This window comes from Sceloporus occidentalis, unplaced genomic scaffold (assembly GCF_023333645.1).
Source record: "Sceloporus occidentalis isolate IW3139 unplaced genomic scaffold, rSceOcc1.0.p SCAF_10, whole genome shotgun sequence".
Lineage (NCBI taxonomy): Eukaryota > Metazoa > Chordata > Lepidosauria > Squamata > Phrynosomatidae > Sceloporus > Sceloporus occidentalis.
Window position 1 is genome coordinate 25,085,809 of NW_028316990.1, and position 19,412 is coordinate 25,105,220.

A 19,412-nucleotide genomic window follows, 5' to 3' on the forward strand; every position below is an offset into this window, starting at 1 on the left:
GCTCAGGAGTTAAAGAAATCAAATCTGGACACTATGAGTTAAATCCTAGTTGTGAGTCCCAACTAGAAGAGACTACTGACACACAGTAGTATTAATGTAGCTTGACACGGGTTTAAATGCCATGGCGCCATCCTGTGGAATCCTGGGATCTGCCATTTGTTGTGACACCAGAGCTGTCGGAATATATCACAAAACAACAAATCCCAGAATTCTATAGCATTGAGCCATGGCAGTTAAAGCTATGCCAAACTGGATTTAATTCTGCAGTGTAGATGCAGCCTGTGTAAGATTAGTGCTGTTATGATGCCTTGGCTCCCTTTAATGGATAGGGAAAGTAAGTAAAGCAAATGGATCTCAACTTCGACAGTGTTTTGATAAGTGTGTGTATGTGTGAGGAATGAATGAATGAATGAATGAAGGAAGGAAGGAAGGAAGGAAGGAAGGAAGGAAGGAAGGAAGGAAAGCAGGCTGCATTTAGTGCTCTAGCACAATTGCTTTAGTAGTTAATGCTAGGCACATTTTTCTTTGTAAGTCCCTGTTCTTTCTGATGCCTTCCCATTACATGTCCTTTAGCAAAACTTGAAAATTGTTTACCCACCTTACGGAACATCATCGGCAACAAAATGAAAATAGCATCATGGACATACTGCTGGATTGCATTGAATATTGCCGTGATTTTTGCCCCGAGGCAATGACTCAACCAAGGCTGGGATTTGACTAAAGGGTTGTTGTGTTTTGGCATTAGGTCCCCTGAAGAGGTATTTGTCGACTTGCTGGGTTGGGATCTGAGGCGAGCTTGACAGGTTGCGTGTAAAGAAACGGCAGTTTATGAGAGAAGGAGAGGGAAAGGGAAAGGAGGAGGCAGAAAGAGTGCCGCGAGGTGAAGTCTTAAGCCGCCTTTTGGGCATGGGTTTCTCTCTTTCTTTAGGGATCTGATTAGCACTGGCATATCGTCTGCCTCTTAGGAGCACATATCTTACTTGTTTCCATTTATTCTCAACTTCTGCGTTTGCAAATAGAGCAAATATTAGCACACAAAGTTACATTTCAAGCATTTTCCATCTCCTTCTGGGAAGAAGCCACAGCCCAGGCAACTTTACTTTGTAACTTCTCAGTATAAGTAAGAAAGTAAGTAATTGATTTGTGTAGCATAAGCCATTGCAAAAAAGGAATCCAAATAAAACACAACAATCAGATACATTATAAAAGTAGTATGATACATCACATAGCTCAAACCATCTAAAGACATTATAGGCTCAAATCAAACTGAATAAACACCGAGATCAGATACTCTGGAAATGTGTAACACTACTCCACAAAGCAATGATCATCCAAAAAGAAGTTTTTATAGGTTCAAATCTATCCTAAAACCTAAGCTTCATCTTTACAAGCCTTACAATTGATGCTTTAAACGCTAAGCAAGCTTCCTTTTCAGAAGTGCATAGTATAGTGTTTCCTAGTAAAAAATTGATCGAATACAAATCAGATCTGTTTGGTGCCAGTCCTAGCTCTTTGAATAAGGCATCTTTAAAAATTGGGCATACAAGTAAATAAGCAAACTCTTTCTTCCTTAGTGATTTGCTGATAATGCCCATGAACCACAGCCAAAATCATTGACTGGATTGGAGAATGGACAACGATATCTTTGGCTGCATCCTCACTGCAGAAATAATCCAGTTTGATACCACTTAAACTGCCATGGCTCAATGCTATGGGATTCTTGGAACTGTAGTTTAGTGAGACATTCGGCTTTCTCTGTTCTGGTGCCACAGCAAACTATAGTCCCCAGGATTCCATAGCACTGAGCCATGGTGGTCAAAGTGGTGTCAAGCTGGATTATTTCTGCAGTGCGGATGCAGCTTTAGTATCATGGAATCATAGAGTTGGAAGATACCAAGAGGGGTGATCCAGCCCAGCCCTGTACTATCAGAGAGGAAGACACTATCAAAGTACCCATAACAGATGACCATCCATCATCTGTTGAAAAACCTCCAAAGACCACTTGAAATAGTCAGGCGTGCTAAACGTGGTTTGAGGCTAAACCTTTGAAAAATAGGGCATCCAAAAGCCTTCATATGTAGCCTCTTGATGGCTTCCTTACTCAGGAAAAAAGAAAGATATACAGGAAAGTACAATGTGGTGTCATGATTTCAGTGTTGGACTTTGAGAGACCAGGGTTCGAATCAGTTATGGAAAGCCACTGGGTAACTTTGGACAACTCACAAACTCTCAGCTTCAGAGGAACGCAAGGGCAAACCTTTTCTGCCAAGAAAACCCCAGGATAGATTCACTTTAGGGTTGCCATATGTCAGAAATGACTTGAAGGCACACAACAGCAACAACAGTGACTTATGTTACAAGCACCATATTAATTCCAGGACCTGAAAACATCATTGCAATAAGATCAGCACTTGTGATTAGTTGCTTTTTCAAGAAAACTGTCTGTTGTTGCTATTTTTGTCCAGCGAGAAATATGTAAGGTCCTTGGTGAACAGTCTGAAAACCCCAGGTCTTATATATTCCTTTAGCATCTCCTATGTGGTTCATGATCCAGTGCACAGCAGTCTTCCACCATGGGAATAATTCAAGTTTTGAAAAAAGAATCAATATGGCATGAGGTATTTCGAGTTCTCATTATTGTAATGTGTCCGTATCATTTTCAGTGACCCCCAAAGCCCTAACTTTGCTGATTTGTTCGCTGACTTATTGTGCAATTTCAGAGGGCAGGCTATAATTTCACTTGGAACTGGAGAAAACTCTGTGTTTACAGTTCTCTGTCCCTTTCTCTCGCCATTAGGGCATTCAGGAGCAATCGATATTCTGTGCTTGTTACTAACAGCTGAATGAAGTTGTCAAGCAGTTAAATTACAAAGGATGCAGACAAAAGAATAGGGAATCACAGGGTTGGAAAGGGGGTCTTACCATTCCCAGGCACAGTCTGCTATCCCTAAATGACATGTACTGAGCGATAGTCAGCTTTTCATAGTAACAAGGATGGAATTTATTCCGCAACTTTGCTGGTGACCTGTTGACTTGTTCATTGGCACTTATGGGTAAAGATTCATTTCCGAAAGTTGTTATGCGAGTCTCAAACCTATAGCAAATATCATACGGAAGGATGGAGGAGTGGAAAGACCCACTGCCATAAAACTGCAGGGTAGAAATATAAGTCTTTACAAATTTCATCATCGTATGCCTCATTCCCACTACCTTTTAAACCGGATTGTGAATTGAACCCGTTCAAACGACCCTGGTTCCCACTTAATCCAAATCGCTGAAGTGATTCTAAGAGGGAGGCCATGCACTAGACCCATTTAACCCGCGTCATTTTGACACTGATTTTGTCCGCTTCTTTTTCGATAAATCGAATCTGTGCAAGTGTGAACCACATGCGATCAGAATCGATTTAAATTTCCCCTTTGGCCGGCCGGAACCGAATAATTTTGAATTGATTCATTTGTGAATGGGAACCACAAGTGGATTATTTTGGAGGGAAAAAATGCGATCGGGGCAAATGTAGTGGGAACCACGCTCCGTTGTCAAATCGATCCATCGATTCAGATTGCACACCAATTTATCTGTAAGTGGGAATGGGGCAGTAGAATCATAGAGTTGGAAGAGACCCCAAGGACCATGCAGTCCAACTCCATTCTGCCATATAGGAAGACACAATGAAAGCACCCCAACAGATGGCCATCCAGCCTCCGTTTAGAAACCTCCAAAGAAGGAGATGCCCCTATTCCCCAAGGCAACAACTTCTACTATTGAACAGCTCTTAACATCAGGAAGTTCCTCCTTATGCTTAGGTGGAATCTCTTTTCCTGGAGCTTGAATCCATTGCTCCATGTCCTAGTCTTTGGAGCAGCAGAAAACAAGCTTGCTCCATCCTCAATATGACATCCCTTCAAATATTTAAACATGGCTATCATGTCACCCCTTAACCATCTCTTCTCTAGGTTAAACATACCCATCTCCCTGAGATGTTCTTCATAGGGCATGGTTTCCAGACCTTTCACCATTTTGGTCACCTTTCTCTAGACCTGCTCCAACTTCTCAACATCCTTCTTGAATTGTGGTGCCCAGAACTGGACACGGTATTATTCCAGAGTCTCTGGAGTCATAGACCAACACTCAAAATACTGCAATGCACTGGCTCCTTATCTCAATACAGACACTTATTTAGATATGGAAATCCCTTCTGGAAGTCGATGCCAGGAGCAAACTCTCGCTTTAAGACAGACAAAAACAAGAAGGAAGCACCATGGAGCAGCCTCTAGTGAACAAAGCAAGCACATTGGAGAACCACAGCAGAGGGGGAGATATTTCTCTGCTAACAAGTATTTGAAGACAATTCTTTATGCCATTCAATTGTGGCTTTGCCCCCCTCCTCGGTCAAAAGGCAAAATGGGACTCATTTATATATGTATTGGTTTATTTATGGGTTCTCACCTGCCATTGTTACATGAAAAGTTTCCATCACTGCAAAGTCTGCTGTGCATTTTCTTCAGGCAGTTCCTTCCCCGCTGTTGAAAGTTACTTAAAACCTCTCCTTCCTTTTTCCTTACTCTTTCAAAGAATTTCCTCTTCAGCCCTAGAGTGGTGACTGGCTTTTCCCCATAAATGAGTTCAAAGTGATTGATTAAATGTCTCACAAAGGTAGATGAAAGAGAAAAGAGCTTCAGAAACCTGAATGGGCTTTTAGGAAGGAATCAGAGTGATACCTGCGGCTGCAAAAGGCAATAATGCAGGTTCTTATCCAAGATAAAGGGACTCCAAATATTACCTCCCCATTCGCAGCATATTAGCAGTTATTTAATGCCAGCCCTGGTTACTATAACATTCTCCTTTACTCATCCTTACCACTTAGCTATCAAGTGGTCCTGAGTCCTTACTCCAGTACCAGCATCAGTTGGGGTGAAATTTCTTTTGGTTAAGAGATCCCCAAACAAAACCAGATGAGACCAATATTTGTGGAAATGTGTTTTTCATTTAAGATGTGTGTGTGTGGTGTAGTGGTTTGGATGTTGGACTATGACTCTGGAGACCAGAGTCTGATTCCTGGCTTGGCCATGAAACCCATTGGGTGACCCTGGGCCAGTCACACTCTCTCAGCCTCAGGGGAAGGCAATGGCAAACCTCCTCTGAACAAACCGTGCCAAGAAAATCCTGTGTGTGGTGAAACACTTGTCTGTCTCATCCAGCTCCAACATAGTATACCAAGGAAAAGGCAGAAATGGTCCAAGTTTGGCCAGTTTCATCCGAACGTCTCATCAGTTCCGATTTATGGTGACCCTAAGGTCCACCCTATCCCTGGTTTCTCTTGGCAAGATTTGCAAATGGCCAGGTTTCTTGGCAAGTAGTAAATTGCCAAACCTGATGTGACAATTAATATTTCAAATAGGTTACAGGAAGTTAACATATTAACAAATGCGCGTTCCGGACAGGCCCTATGGGGCGCTGTTGTTACGCGCAAGGGGCGGCGCTTCCTGACGTGCCTTGCCCCTTGCGTGTAATGACTACATCAAAATGGCGGCGCCGCATACAGATGGGTGCTGCCATTTTGACGTCGCGGACGCACAGCGTCCGGACGTCATGCACCGGAAGTGGTGCCGCGAGTGCGCGACTCGCGCCTTGCAGTGCCTCTTCCAGGGCACAGGAAGAAGCGCCATTTTGGCACTTCTTTGTTGCTGCGCCCGGGAACTGTGCAGTTTGGCTGCTGCAGTTCCCGGACGCAGCAACCAGCAGCGACGTGAGACCGCCCCTTCTGGGTGGTCTGTAACGCGCCAAAGAGATTGCAGGAAGTTTGCAGAGTTAACATTTCAAAAGCCTGTTTCTCCACAGCAAAAGAAAACATCTGGCCATTTCTATCTACTTCCTAAGTCTAGGCATTTCTGACAGTCTTTGTGACCGTCTTTGGAGCTCCTTGAAAGTCTCAGAGGCAGAATATTGGCTCACAGACCACCCAAAGTTGTCCGCCTCGGCCTGAAAGTCGAGTGTGCATTTGTTCGCTTCTCTGCCTTTTGGCTAAGATCAAATGTAGTATCGCATTGGTTACTTTTTCCATTCAGTAGCCATTTATTTAGTTACTGTACACAAATGGTTGCTTTGTTTTTGGTGCTTCTTATGCAGCATGCACCAAATGCTTCATCATGCTTTCAGTCATGTTTGAGATGGCAGCCCAGAAAAACTAAAGGCGACGCTAAACTTTCATATTAACACCAGAGATGATTGAAAACTTGGCAGCAGGAGCAGCGTGCGACGAAGAAGACAAATGTTGTGTAACCTATTAAAGCGCAGCAATTGGAAAGTGAAGTGGCAAGGGTGGGACGTGGATGAAAGTTAATCACCTCCGTCGGAAAAACACATGGGAGGAAATCTCAAAGGAGACGTTAGCTTCAATAACGTTCAACATTTGGGAAGAAACTGTTAATAGTTCATCTTATAACCAGCCAAATTACTTGGCTCATATGTTGCAAATCTGCCGGAGCACTTCATCAGTTGGCGAATCTGTTGGGAAGATTAAAAGGGTGTATAAATATTGAAGGGATGCTTTGACAAACATAGAATAGCTGAAAAGCCAAAGATGGAGCTCACGTCGCCTTCTTTCCCGCCTGTTCCTTCCAGAAAATAATTTTTTAATTGCGTACGAGGAACACTTTCTTATTCTTCATCTAAAAATCCCTTCCTTCCTCCCTTCCTTCCTCCCTCCCTTCCTTCCTTCCTTCCTTCCTTCCTTCCTTCCTTCTTTTCCCAGAGCTTGGAAAAGTTGCCATGGAAGCTCAGAGCTGTAGAAGTCGCTTTTAACATGATATTTCTACCCATTGTTCATGGTGGTCTTTTGGAGGTTGTTGATCATTTTGTAAAACACTTGATTCTGCAATATGGTGTTTCTTCACTAAGATAGAAATATATTACATGCATCTTAGAAATATTAAAAAGGATTGCTTTGGAAGGATGAAGAGTGCGAGGGTGCCATAATCATTTGCAGAGGCGTTTCCATAAATTTCTGCATAGGTATTGCCAACTGGCAATTCACAGAATCTTAGAATCATAGAGTTGGAGGACACCACAAGGGCCATCCAGTCCAACCCCATTCTGCCATGCAGGAACTCTCAATCAAAACCTCCCCGACAGATGGCCGTCCAGCCTCTGTTTAAAAACCTCCAAGGAAGGAGAACCCGAGGGAGGACTGTGTCCCACTGTCAGACAGTCCTTACTGTCAGGACGTTCCTCCTAATGTTGAGGTGGAATCTCTTTTCTTGGAGCTTGCATCCATTATTCCGGGCTCTGTTCTCTGGAGCAGCAGAAAACAAGTTTGCTCCCTCTTCAATATGACATCTCTTCAAATATTTAAACATGGCTCTCATATCATCTCTTAACCTTCTCTTCACCAGGCTAAACATCTCCAGCTCCCTCAGTCATTCCTCATATGGATTCATGGTTTCCAGACCCTTCACCATTTTAGTCGCCCTCCTTTGGACACGCTCCCGTTTCTCAATGTCCTTTTTGAATTGTGGTGCACAGTGCTGCCCAATATTCCAGGTGGGGTCTGACCAAAGCAGAATAGAGTGGCACTATGACTTCCCTTGATCTAGGCACTATACTTTTACTGATGCAGCCTAAAATTGCATTGGCCTTTTTAGCTGGCGCATTGCACTATTGACTCATAGTCAACCTGTGCTCTACTCGGATTCCCAGATCCCTTTCACATGTAGTCTTTTTAAGCCAGGTGTCCCCCATCCAATATCTGTCCATTTTGTTTTTTTCTACCTAAGTGCAGTACCTTGCATTTCTCTGTCTCGAAATTCATTTTGTTAGCTTTGGTCCAGCTTTCTAGTCTATTCAGGTCATTTTGAATTTTGATCCTGTCCCCTGGAGTATTAGTTATTCCTCCTAATTTGGTGTCATCTGCAAATTTGATGAATATGCCCCCAATTCTGTCAGCCAAGTAATTGACAAAGATGTTGAATAGCACTGGGCCAAGGACAGACCCCACTGGACACTCCACTGGTCACTCCTCTCCAGGATGAAAAGGAGCCATTGCTGAGCACCCTTTGGGTTCGGCCCTTCAATCAATTACAAATCCATGAAACAGTTGCCTTGTCTAGCCCACATTTTACAAGCTTGTCTGCAAGAATGTCATGGGAAACCTTGTCAAAGGCCTTACTGAAATCAAGATATACTATATCCACAGCATTCCCTTCATCTACCAAGCTGGTAATTTTATCAAAGAAAGAGATCAGATTTGTCTGGCATGACTTCTTTCTATTCTATTCCTTCGTCCATGTATTTGAGTGTTACTCCTCACTAAATCCTGTTGGATCATCCCAGGTAGAGTAGATCCACCTGGAAAAAAAATCAATGGTAGATCAACACATAGTAAATCTAATGGATTCAGTTGATCTTCTTTTCTCACCCTGCAGGTAGATAAATCCCATTGGATCTCCATGCATTTAAATAAAGGGCTGCCTTTAAGTCACTAATTCCTGCACAATGGTGATGGTATGCAGCATGGCTATGGAAGAGAATTTCAATGTTCACCATCCCTTCTTCTTCTTTATCCATCATAACCCAACAAATACAGTGCGCCCACATCATACATGGGTGCCTTTTATGCAGATTTCAGCTTATGCTATGTTTTATTGTTTAATTTTAAACTGGGAGGGAGGGTTAGGCTAGGGTTTTGTGGGTTTGTTGTTTTATCATTGTGTATTGTATAATCATGTTGTTACCTGCCTCGACCCCCAAAACGGAAGGGGCTGGATATAAATAAATATTTCATTTCATATCATTTTGCTGAAAGCTGGGCAACAGAAATATGAATGGTGCATGTGGCCGTGGCGTGCGCTCTTCTCTGCGCATCATGCACGAGCCCCATTATTTTCAGTGGGGCTTGAGAATATGCGCAATTTGCCTTACGCAGGGTGTGTGTGTCTGGAATGGATCTCCCGCGTAAAGCAAGAGCACACTGTAGTATCCTGTTCTTTGGGAAGTTTGCTTCTCCGTGTAAAGTAAAATGAAAAATAACTTTAAATCACTAATGCCTGCACCATAGTGATGTTATGCGCCAGGGCCATGGAAGAGAATTTCAATGGTGACCATGCCTTCCTCCAATTTATCCATCATAACCTGACAAATAGTATACGATTCTTTGGGATATTTGGCTTCTCTATTGATTTGGCAGGCTATACACAAATCAATTATTATTATTGTTATTGTTATTATAGAAAACTGAAACTCAAATAGGCTGGGGGTGGACAAGTTTCTCCTGCGAAGGATTTTGTTCTGTCTTAAGGTTGTTGTTGTCTTTTCCTCCTTGTGCAAAAGGGATGTCAGCAACAGAAGTGCTGAACGCGCCATTTTTCGTTGTTCACAAATCCAAACCAATAGCCAGCGATTTCATGAAAGCCCGGAGTTGAGATGTTGCTCTCGCAAAGGCAGCTTTGTATCAAAATCTTATTTACTTCCAATAAATTGGCCGCAAGCTGCTCCGGCTTTTTCTTTTTGCGGCGGCTCTTACTGGCTTTGATTACAAATTGGTCTTTTGTTGCCCCCTTCCTTCTTTCCCCACAAACACATCCTTAGCCTTGGGACAATTAGAAAAGCAGCCAGTCATTAAGAACCGATCGCCATCAATTTGTCAGCAATAGTGCCGTAATCGGATAAATTAGCTCTAATTGCAGAGCATTTCAAACAAACCTTAAAAAAGAGAGAGGGAGAGAGAAAGAAAGAAAAAGAGAGGAAGTGTGTTAAGGGAGGGATGACAAGCCCCAAGCCTGGCACAGCAGTGTCTTTGCTAGCTAGAAAGAGAAGGAGATGGAAAAAGAAGCATGATTCAGTGTCACATTTCCAAAAATATCTGGGATCAGAGAGATTTCTAATATAACAGCCTGCTCTCCTGGAAGACAGCGCAGATGAAATAAAGCTCCCTGTCTCATTATCTTTTTAAAGAATCAGGGGTCCTGACTGGTCACAGCTGATGTCCTTCATCAGGATTAACATTGCTTATTTTTTTTTCCCCTTTCCGTATCAAAAGGTGGCCTTAAAACATGACTCCTCTTCGTAGGTTGCAGAGGAAGTGGCATTTAATTCGCAGATCTGGCGCAGCGCGGATTGTGATTAATCCTCCAAACTGTTACATTGCCTGCTAGCTGGTGTCAGGCCCTGAAAGAGATGTGAAGGTACCACATGAGGAAAGGGGAAGAAAGGAAAGATCACTCTTTTCAATGTTGGCTTTGGCTGCTGCGAACAAGGCATATTTGGGGGAGAAAGGGGGAGGAAATAGAGAAGATTTATTCAGCTTTCCTTATCTCTGGTTCTTCCATGCTTCCTTTCTCAGAAGGTTTTGCTCTGCATCTTAGAATCATAGAGTGGGGCCATCCAGTCCAGCCCCATTCTGCCATGCAGGAACTCTCAATCAAAGCATCCCTGACAGATGTCCATCTAGCCTCTGTTTAAAGACCTCCAAGGAAGGAGACTCCATTACACTCCAAGGAAGTGTGTTCCACTGTCGAACAGCCCTTACTCTCAGGAGGTTCCTCCTAATGTTGAGGTGGAATCTCTTTTCCTGGAGCTTGCATCCATTGCTCCATTGGGTCCTATTCTCTGGAGCAGCATAAAACAAGCTTGCTCCCTCCTCAATATGACATCCCTTCAAGTATTTAAACAGGGCTATCATATCACTTCTTAACCTTCTCTTCTCCAGACTTAACATCCCCAGCTCCCTAGTCTTTCCTTATAGGGCACGGTTTCCAGACCCTTCACCATTTTAGTCACCCTCATTTGGAGACGCTCCAGTTTCTCCACATCCTTTTTGAATTGTGGTGCCCAGAGCTGGACACAATATTCCAGGTGGAGCCTGACCAGAGCAGAATAGAGTGGGACTATTACTTCCCTTGATCTAGACACTATACTTCTATTGATGCAGCCTAAAATTGCATTGGTCTTGTTAGCTGCCGTATGTTGACTCATGTTGAATTTGTATAGTCTTAAGTCTTAAGGGACTAAGGAGAGATAGCATCCATGAACTAATTTTGGTGTCCATTAAAGGGTTCATTTATTGATTATGACAATTGCAGGGAACCCTACAATCTAAAGAGATTACTGACAACTTTTTACACTTTGCAATAGAATGGTCCCTCCACATTTTCTGGGGTTAGGGGTGAAGGACCCCCATGAATGTGGGCTAATACACACACACGCGCACGCATGCACACACACACACACACACACACACACACAGTTAGTCGAAGGCTTTAATGGCCGGCATCCATAGTATTTTGTGGGGGTTTTGGGGTGTGCGGCCATGTTCTAGAAAAGTTTATTCCTGGCGTTTTGCCAGCATATGTGGCTGGCATATTCAGAGAATAATAATAATAATAATAATAATAATAATAATAATAATAGTTCAATAAGGACTAGCACCCTAACCAAGATTTCTTGAGGGGGAGAGAGGCAGGCCAGCTCCACCAGGCCTGCCTGGAAGAAGATGAGCCCTCCCTTCATCCTCCATCTTGAGGGGGAGAGAGGCAGGCCAGCTCCACCAGGCCTGCCTGGAAGAAGACGAGCCCTCCCTTCATCCACCATCTTGAGGGGGAGAGAGGCAGGCCAGCTCCACCAGGCCTGCCTGGAAGAAGATGAGCCCTCCCTTCATCCTCCATCTTGAGGGGGATAGAGGCAGGCTAGCTCCCCCAGGCCTGACTGGAAGAAGACGAGCCCTCCCTTCATCCACCATCTTGAGGGGGAGAGAGGCAGGCCAGCTCCACCAGGCCTGCCTGGAAGAAGATGAGCCCTCCCTTCATCCACCATCTTGAGGGGGAGAGAGGCAGGCTAGCTCCCCCAGGCCTGACTGGAAGAAGACGAGCCCTCCCTTCATCCACCATCTTGAGGGGGAGAGAGGCAGGCTAGCTCCCCCAGGCCTGCCTGGAAGAAGAAGAGCCCTCCCTTCATCCTCCATCTTGAGGGGGAGAGAGGCAGGCTAGCTTCCACCAGGCCTGCCTGGAAGAAGAAGAGCCCTCCCTTCATCCACCATCTTGAGGGGGAGAGAGGCAGGCCAGCTCCCCCAGGCCTGCCTGGAAGAAGAAGAGCCCTCCCTTCATCCTCCATCTTGAGGGGGAGAGAGGCAGGCCAGCTCCACCAGGCCTGCCTGGAAGAAGAAGAGCCCTCCCTTCATCCTCCATCTTGAGGGGGAGAGAGGCAGGCCAGCTCCACCAGGCCTGCCTGGAAGAAGAAGAGCCCTCCCTTCATCCTCCATCTTGAGGGGGAGAGAGGCAGGCCAGCTCCACCAGGCCTGCCTGGAAGAAGAAGAGCCCTCCCTTCATCCTCCATCTTGAGGGGGAGAGAGGCAGGCTAGCTCCCCCAGGCCTGCCTGGAAGAAGAAGAGCCCTCCCTTCATCCTCCATCTTGAGGGGGAGAGAGGCAGGCCAGCTCCACCAGGCCTGCCTGGAAGAAGAAGAGCCCTCCCTTCATCCTCCATCTTGAGGGGGAGAGAGGCAGGCTAGCTCCCCCAGGCCTGCCTGGAAGAAGAAGAGCCCTCCCTTCATCCTCCATCTTGAGGGGGAGAGAGGCAGGCTAGCTCCATCAGGCCTGCCTGGAAGAAGAGCCCTCCCTCCAGTCCATCTGCCTTGGTCCAGGTCTCAGAGGGAGAGAATAACTGCTGGACCTGATTCCCTCTCCCCCTCACCATTCCCTTCTCCTTTTGTGTCGTGTCTTTTAGATTGTAAGCCTGAGGGCAGGGAACCGTCTATTATCTCCTCTGTTGTAAACCGCTCGGATTCCCAGTGATTGGGCAGTATATAAATAAATCCTATTATATTATTATTATTACCCATCACTGGGTATTTATGTGTGGGTCAATGCTATTTGTCTTTTGGCTGAAAGAAAGATGAAGATCTGAAGATGGATTTGGGATACATACGTTTATCCATGGGGTGGATTTTTTTTTTGGGGGGGGGGGCTTTCAGCAACCTTGCCAGGATAGCCAATGGATCATTAGGGATCATGGGAGCTGTAGTCAAAGAAGATCTGCTCCAGGCCCCTGTTGCCCACCTTGACCTAGAATAATTCTAGGGAAGGGAAGAAGATACTGATAATGGATTCAGTGGCTTCTCATTGTGATTCTCCCCAGAGAATGAGGCTGACCTACACAGCTTTTCTCTCAATCTCCTGGTAGGGCAGGTCTTGGAAGAGTTATATTTGGGTCTGCCTTTGCCAGTGGGAAAGGTGAATGGGACCGTGCTTCAAAAAACAGCTTTCTGAACACAATTTGCAGTGGTCCCTTCTGTGCGAATTCCCAGCAGAGGAAGCTGAATGGAGAAGGTCCATCCAGGTGACCTTTCCCTCCAAACCTTGACTATGCCCTTGAGTTCTTCTGCATGTGTTTTTGAAAAAGACACATCCTTTCTACGTTACTCTGAACTTTTTAATGTTCTTTAGAATAACTAAATAAAACTTGCAACTTGCCAATGGCAATGGAGGCGGGTTCCATATTTTAAGGGCAAACTTGCAAACAAACCCATTAGAACCTAGTGAAAGTGATGAAAAGATTACTTTTGCTTTAAAAAACATACTTTGTTCCTGGCGACCCTGTTCATCCGGCTTCAAAGTGCGCAGCCCTGATGCGTCCCTTGCTGATGAGCGTTGCGCTTAATATATGCTGGCAAAAATCTATTATTAAGCCAGGAAAGGTTTCCTTCTAATACCCTTTAAACATGTGTTTGAAATTATATTAGATCAAACAGATTGCAATAAAGAAAGGGCGGATGGAGCTGGGCATCAAAAGGCTAATGCAAAAAGGCCTTTTCATCTCTCCTTAAAGACACAGGGATTTATTTTCATCTAATGAAGAATGTCGCGCCTTTTAAAATGAGCCTGTCTTCTGATAGTTTGAAGAACTTTTCAGAGCCGTTTCCTGAAGGGCTATCCCCTGCTGCAGTCTTGCTCTCTTTCGCCTTAGATTTGCAATTGACGGAGAAGACGGATCCGTCTCTTCTCTGCTTTTGTGAACCGTCTGGGTCCATGGAAGCGACTTTAAAGAGGAAGCATAATAAGGTACCAATTTCAGTATAAAGATGCTGGCAAAGAGCAAGGAGATTTTGAAGAGCTATTTCAAGACCTTTTTGTTCGCAGCACCAGACAAAAGCATCTCCAGTGGTCCCTTGGTATCCGCTGGAGTTTAATTCCAGGATTTCTTGTGGATACCAAAATGTATGCCTTCTCAAGTCCCAATAAGTACAATGGTATGGTAAAATGGCTTCCTTCATATAAAACAGGAAAATCAAATGCCTCTGAGGAAGTAGACCTAAGCCTACGAAAGCTCAGGCTGCCAACTTCTTTCTTTCGCTTAGTCTCAAAGGCACTACAAGATCTTTTTATATAAGAGAAATGGCTTTGGGGAATTTATATTGAATAGTTGAATTTGTTGATAAAGAATCCATGGATACAAAAAGCCAACTGTACAAGGCCCACCAAAATATGTGTCTGTAGCCAGAATGTCTCCTTCTTCCTGTACAGAAGCTTTCTTTGTATTAGTTTGTGTGATGATCTAGACCCATACCATATATACTCGACTATAGGATTATAAATGCCCAACCAGTGTCAACACTCAGAATAGGCATGGCGATGTTTCCCCAGCTGCAGTGTTGTGTGGAACAAGGAGATTATCACACGGAGGGGTAAGAAACGCGAGACAAGCGCTATGCCCCCATCATGTTTACACAATTGCAGATTTTCAACAACGTTGTGCACATACCGTACTTGTAACATCATGGTTGTGCTAGTGCAACTTCTCATCGATGACAAAAAAAGTGTTAATGGCATGCCAATAGCGCTTCATTAGTGCTATTGCGAACGTTTGAATGGCAATCACGTCTCAGTAGCGCTGTTGAATCATGACATCATAGAATCCTAGAGTTGGAAGAGACCACAAGAGCCATCCAGTCCAGCCCCATTCTGCCATGCAGGAAATCGCAATCAAAGCATCCCTGACAGATGGCCATCCAGCCTCTGTTTAAAGACCTCCAAGGAAGGAGACTCCACTATACTCCGAGGAAGGAGTGTGTTCCACTGTCGAACAGCCCTTACAGTCAGGAAGTTCCTCCTAATGTTGAGGTGGAATCTCTTTTCCTGCAGGTTGCATCCATTGTTCCTCTGGAGCAGCAGAAAACAAGCTTGCTCCCTCCTCCATATGGCATCCCTCAGTCTGTCCCTAAAACCTTTCGGAAATAAATCAAATCCCCCAGTCTATTAGTGTGCCATTTGGAAGAATCACTTTCTGTGTCACACTTGTGAGTCACAGGAGAGTTGTGACCCTTTTTTCCCCTTTCTGATCATTAAACCTTTTGCCGACATGCGAAACGAAAAGGCGCTGTTTTACTGCTCATGGATGTCCCATTATTGCAACACATGTGAAAGTGTTTCAATATCGCGATTGTATCATTCTTGCTATATAAGGTTAGAATAATGCTATTAAAGTGTAAATAGCTCTCGTGTGATAATCTCCCAAGGTGAGAAGGTGCCATAATCTTAAGGGGAATGATGAAACACCAGCCCCCAGCCAGAAACAGAAAATAATAATGACACCAACAAGAATCTCCAAGAATCACCCTCAGCATCTGCTTTTTCCATCTTATGTATGCAAGGCATTCATGGGATGAGCGTTGATTTCAAAAGCATCATTGAAGCTTGGAAGTCCATGCAAACAAACAATGAAACACAGGTGGAAGAATGTTTTGGCCTCACCTTTGTCCCTTCGCAGATCATTTTGGTGCAAGGCTCCAAGGTGTCTTGTGTCCTCTGTTTTCGTTCTTCTGTTTTTAAACCAGCAATGTTGATGAAGCATGGCGTCTCCCTGCACAGATGTGGCAGCCAAATTGGAAGGAGGAATGGGGATGATGGCCGCAAAGGAACCGTTGTGGTCTAGCGACGTAATGAGCCATATGTAGAGGGAGAGGTTTACACGATGGGTCAAAGGCGTTACACTTCGCTTGGTAGCAGATGCAAGATTTCGGAATTAGTATGCATGCCTTCCAAAACACATGTTTGCCTGGGAGGTTGAAACCACTTGGAAGAAAGGAGCGGTTACAGTCTGCTAAGTATTGAAATGAGGTTGTGTGCCAAATATGTATTTGACTCATAGACTGTAACAACACTCCAGGAGCATCCATAAGCTGTTTTGTCTTATTCCATTGACTTGTCACATATTCCATTACCTTCCTTTGAAACATGGATATCAGAAGCACACCAACAAAAAAAAGATGCATGGTTGTGAACTTTCAGAAAAACCATTTCTGTAAAGACAAAAGTGAGACTCTTCCATGCCTAGCTTCAAGATGCTGAATTCACCTGCACTACAATTTGCCATTCTTCTGTATGGCATGTCCCTTGCTTTCTTTGATGTGCCGTCATTTCAGATAGCAGAATTATTCCTTTTAATATCATGGCTGTACAGCACTCATAGGTCAAGGCACTTTACAAATGTGTTGTCTTCTGTTGGATCCAAAGAAAACTAGGAGCTGCAGAAAATACCCTTATTAGCACTGTTTAGTGGATACTGATGAGTCTAAGTAGTATTAAAATATTATAGTTATCTAACAGTTTACCTCCTTCTCCTAGAAAGACAGTGTTGTGCAGTGGTTAAATTATTGGACTAGGGTTAGGGAGCTAAAGATTCAGTTTCTGAACAACCATGAAGCTCAGTCGGTGATGATTGGACAGTGACTGCCTTTAAATATAACCCTGGTCTTCCGTCTCCTAGTATGTTGTCACACTGAAGAAATAAAGCAATAACTGCCATGACACAATGCTATGTAATACTGGGATTTGTAGTCTTCTGAGCCATTTTGCCTTCCCTGTCAGAGCAGTTACCCAACTACAAATCCCAGGATTCTGTACCATTAAGCCATGGAAATTTAGGGGCTATGCAGATCACTCCGAAGGGGTGGCTTGCAGTCATCCCTTTTTCAGTCAGATCAGGGCTGTAGCAACCGTGTGCCATGGCCCCGATCTGGCCTTTACAGGGCGCCAAAAGGAACTGCAAAAAGTGACTCCTTTTTGTGCCATAGAAAGGGTGCGATAGTGGTGGTGCCACAGCTATACGGTGCTCCTTCAGTGCTGCGTCATATGAACGCAGAAGTAGAGGAGCACCGTGACTCTGCGCACCATGTGGACATGATGCCCTGACTCTGCCCCAAAGTGCCAGTCTGTACAGGGCCTTAGTCAATATGTTGACTGTCATATTATTGCAGTCCCTAGCACAGTTGTAGCTTATGGCTTCTATCTGAAGGGGAAGAAAAGAAACCTGGGCTCAAGACATTCTTTCAAAAATTCCTTGAAGAAGTGGATAGCAGCAACGCCAAGAGGGATTTGCATTGTTCGAGGGAAATTGCAGCCTATTAATGGAGCCAAGAGGCACCAAAATGTAACCAACTTCTGGACTGCCCAAGAAAACTGGCACATCTGCAGATTCAGGGAAGCTGGAGAAGAAGGCGGTCGATGAATTTGGGAGAAGAGGGGGGCAAGGCTCTTTAAATTTTCCTCTGTGCTATAAAATGTTTTAATTGCGATTGCCAGAAGGCATACAGTGGGAAAGGGAAAGAACTTGGGTAATCATGTTGAGATAAACAAAAGTCTGCGCGGAATTCATTTTGCCCCCGGTAAAATGGCGAAGGAACATATGTCTCCACCTGGCTAGGTTCCTAATTTGCTAGGAAGATTCTTTAATTATATGATTGATTGGGAGGCGTCCGTGGCTGAGCCTGGAATCCACAAGCGCTGCAAGGTCAGGAGCATTACCTGAAGGGCAAAAGAGGATTGACTGAAATAACAGGACGGCGTAGGTGATAGCAAACAAACTTTATTTTTGTCTTTTGCACACAAAAAACTCACCCAAGCAACGTATAAACACAATTCCGTCTGCAGCGGAGAACCAATCGATGGCCCAGTACACTCCGTTCTGTTCAATATTACCTTTAAAACCAACTCTGGGGAGCTCCGAGTTTGGCTCCTTTTCAAAATATTATGCAAAATATCCAGCTGCTTCATAGAAACACTGAGATGGAGGAAGGAAAATGAGAGAAGGGGGATTTTGTTTATCCTGGTTATGGTTGTGCACCTTCGAGCCATTTCTGACTTATGGTGACCCTAAGGCAAAGCTATCATGGGGTTTTTCTTGGCAAGGTTTGTTGGACGGACAGCTAATGCAAGGGCTGGGGGTGCATTTTCATGTCGGCCAGGTACTCGAGAGCCACACTTTTGTGGTTTTGTGTTCCAACACTTCCTTTAAATGTTCTGCTTTTTAAAGTGCTCATGACATTTCTGAGTGTTAAAAGAAAATAGTATCTTGAGATTGCACATCATTCAATTCACTTTTAACTTCATCAAACATCATATAGTTCGTGAAGTCGAAGGTTTTCATGGCCGGCATCCATAGTATTTTGTGGGTATTTTGGGCCATGTTCTAGAAGAGTTTATTCCCAACATTTCGCCAGCATCTGCGGCTTTGGCATCTTCAGAGAAATCATATCGTTTATTCCATTCGCGCTTTCTTATTATTAACAAATTAAATAAAACCATCCCGCAACCCATTCATTTGAAGTTCAAAAATGAAAGGCACTGCTACTTTCAAACTAAACGGCCCAGAAGTATCCTTGGGCCTAATTGAATTACAATGCAGATTTATGTGCTATTGACGTGTGGACAGATTTCCTAATCAAACAATCGCTCTAATTAGAGTCATACATTTGATGGCACAGCCTGGGCGCCATTCAATTACCCACCAAATAAGCTCTATTCATAAAAATACTTGTGCAGAAGTCAGGTACTCAAATCAGTGTGGCATGTTTTAGAGGAACTAATGTAATTAGTGTAATGTAATTAGAATAGATAAACAGAATTTGACTGCGATGAAGGGAAAGCAGTGTGTTAAGTCTGCCTTTGGTTGACGGTTTACAATTATAACGTCCCATAGTAGGTACTGCTACTGCGATAAGTTTTGCTTTAGATTGTGCAATTTTTTTCTTGTTGTTACTTTTGGCTTTGCATTGTTTCGCAGATCATAAATGTAAACCTCCTTCGACAGCTTCCTTTATATAATGGAGTCGTATTAAAATTAACCATGTTTGGAAAATAGTCAGTGGGAACCTTGATATAAAAGATAGGCACTATTGCGGTGGTGTCAAAATGGCTTCAAGGACTGTAAGTGTGCGCAGGCGACTGAGCTCTGAAAAGCGAGGAGAGGATGAAAATCTTCGTTAATTGCACACCGTGAACCCAAATTTTGGTCTGGCTATATTTAACACTTTTTAAATGCTTCGACGTTAATTTTAAATTGAATTTCAAACAGCATGCTTGCATTGTGCATTGTGCATTGTTCTAGCTGAACTTTGTAAATGTAAGCTGCTTTGGGCCATGCATCT

The 19,412-nt window shown here is 44.0% G+C and overlaps 1 protein-coding gene and 1 pseudogene across 9 annotated transcripts in view; both read left to right on the top strand.

The window, feature by feature from the left end:
• RBFOX1 (RNA binding fox-1 homolog 1) overlaps window positions 1-19,412 on the top strand; it is a 1,300,148-nt gene that overhangs the window by 595,314 nt on the left and 685,422 nt on the right. The window lies entirely within an intron of this gene.
• On the top strand, window positions 6,005-6,151 carry LOC149306236 (U2 spliceosomal RNA; annotated as a pseudogene).